The sequence below is a fragment of the Cupressus sempervirens genome, chromosome 9 (assembly GCF_028749045.1).
Source record: "Cupressus sempervirens isolate cs-2001-9-10 chromosome 9, ASM2874904v1, whole genome shotgun sequence".
In the NCBI taxonomy this organism is placed as follows: domain Eukaryota; kingdom Viridiplantae; phylum Streptophyta; class Pinopsida; order Cupressales; family Cupressaceae; genus Cupressus; species Cupressus sempervirens.
Window position 1 is genome coordinate 81,464,130 of NC_143126.1, and position 3,057 is coordinate 81,467,186.

The window sequence follows — 3,057 nt, forward strand, 5'->3', positions numbered from 1 at the left end:
CAAGCTCCTAAAAAATTCTTAGAAAAATTAGTGAGTCTCATCACTTATGTATATACCTTCTTGGAGAAAGACTTATACACAAAAGTAAAGGTTGTATATATTGACAATGGTTAAAAAATTATTGGGGGTGAAAACTCCATGATGGTTGTTAATAAGGGCTTTCATAGTTGTTTTGAATAGTAGTATTCTAGTCTAGTTGGTTTTTTTGTTTTGCTGGATTGTTGAGGGCATTTCCTCACCCATTAGAGTTAGAATTCTAATATCCAAACTCATCTATAACCTACAAAAATTATCCACCTCTAGTAGAAATGAACAAAATGTGTTGGAAATAGTGAGTTTTCAGTTCTATCTATTGTCCATGCATATGGGATTGTAGTTTTAATGCCCCTAACTTGCTTCCTAAAAAGTACCATTCATTGCTCATCAAATTTTAACAAAAGAAGGATACTTTCTGATAGAGATTCTAACAAGGGTTCCATATTCATGATAGTGCCCTCATTGGGGGTGTATGTAATACCACTGTACATCTAATGTCAATTTGAAAGCATGTCCAATGTGGATGCCATACTTACTAATGGACACCTTGTTAGAATAGCCAAACCCATTTTGCCAATGCTTTAATGATGACTCATTGACACATTTCCAATCTAAATTTCCTTTTTCTTATTCTATTCCCATGGTATTGGTTTTTGAAATTTTGAAATTTGTGTATGTTGAAAGTGCGACCAAAAAAATCACCCATCAAAAAGTTTGATGCTCGTTTAGTGATGACATGATTAGTCAATATTCTAATTGAAAACCATCAGTCTATGTAACAAATTATCATCACAAATCCATGCAATATATAGTAGTGTACTAATAAGACACCTTTTAAATTGTGGCATGGACATGTACCTATAGATATGATGGTGTAATACCCCAAAATTGGTACATTTCCATGTTAACGAATTCTGGTCTATTCAATGATTCCTATGTTCTATTTTACTAGGCAATTCTTATTCTAATTATCACTATTTGACCTAAGTGTTAGATGTAGAAAACCCTAATCTACATTAATCAACTCTTTATTTAATTCCTAAGTATCGACTCAAATTAGCTACATTACAACCTACTAATTAAGTTAAATTTAATTACAAGTCTTCATACTTTGATTAAATTAATCTTACCTCTTTAGCTAATGTGCAAGGGAATTAAACGTATTTAAATTTGATAAGATAATGTACTTATTTTAATTATTGAGTTTAATTATTCAATTAATTAAATATATGCATTTATGAGGCCATATCCTATTTTATTAAATTAAATATTTCTTTTCAAATCTTCTCTTCAGTTCAAGAATAGGAATTCTGAGTAATCTATTTCTTGAAATGGAATTGACCTAGTTAACTTGTTCTCACAGAGTTAACTCTTCATCATAATTAGAATATTAATTAGTTAACCTTACCTACATAGGGAATTTTTCATCCTGATTGAATCTCATCTTCAATCTCAATCGTTCATTCCAATTGATCTTGACTATCAATTGATTTCTGGAATGCTATTTAAGAGGCCTTCAATTCATCATTACAAAAGGTTGAATTGGATTGCATCAAATTAATGTTGAAATATATACTCACTTACTCATACTTTTATAGCTTTCACAATTTCCTAGTTTATTAATATCATATAGATTTTAAAATGCATACATATAGTGTAACTTGCTTTCTTTGTTTTTAGATTAATTGCATTCTTGTATAGCTTATGTGAAATCCTTCATACCAGAGGTCTAGTTGCCAACTTCTTGTTCTGAGATTAATTGCAAAGTCCATCTAGTTAGAAGGCAATAGGTCAGCTTGCTGAATGGTTTCACATGAACAACTCAGAGTTTATTCTGGGATGATTTTTCATACAATGACCATGCTGAAGTGTGGTTGATTATATGCCATAATTAACACATATAGATGGAGGAGCATCAAACAGATTTAGAGCAATCTTGTATCACCTAAAAATATGTTTAGAGATTTTTTTTTAATTTTTTTTAATTTATGCATACCTAATAGGGTAAAATAGAGTTTCTAACTCTCAAATTTGAATTGTTACTTTTTTGGGTCAGCATTTTGGCATAGCTTAGGAAATGTGCAAATGTAGAAAATGAGTTTTTTTTGTGAGACATATTTATGAACAACTAGAGGTTGTGACTTTGGGGAAAGATTTTAATTTTAATTTAAAGAACTCTAGAAAAATAATCAAGTCAAAATATTTCACCATTTAAAAGTTAATGCAATTTTAACTTTCTCAAAGAGGTCCTAAAAACCCTTTAGAGTCATGTTTGGAGCACTATAAAACCTCATATGACCTTGAAAAATGTCGGACACCCTAATCTATCCATAAGGATATAAAGATCTTAGAGATTTTTTTACATTGTAAATGGTTTTTCAATCAGAGTCTTGGATCAAAAGTTATGCTTCCCAGAATTTGGACCCATTTTTCTATAACCTTCTATATTTTTCCACTCACTTATAATTCAAATTATACATTTTTTTTTTTTTGTACTATCACATTCAAGATACCACAAAGGTCCACTATTAAAAATTTTAAATCAAAGAAAAGATGGATTCCTAAATCCATCATTGAAGAAATAAGTTCTAAAGAATCCAAAGGAAAAGAAAAATAGAAAGCTATATGGATTCCCACATCTCTCTTGAAAGACTTGAATATTGAAAACAAATTAAATTTGACATTCAAGATTCCAAAGGCTTTCAATCCATCTTCTTCTAAAAATCTTCCTCAAAATATTTTGAGTTCTTCAACTCCATCTTCCTTTGAAATGACTCTACCACATCATACATCTAAACCTCAAGCTATTTCATCCATGATTTCTCTCTCATTCCATCACCCTTCAAGGTGTGTGTCAACATTGATATTGCCCACTTTTTCTTCTATCCCTATACAATCCTTTCAACACCCTATCTACTATCCTTCCTCTTACTATCCTCTCACCTTTTATCATTTGATCTGATTTATCTCATCCAAAGCCTAAAACATTGTTTTCCATATACCCTTATTTTCTGTCACCTC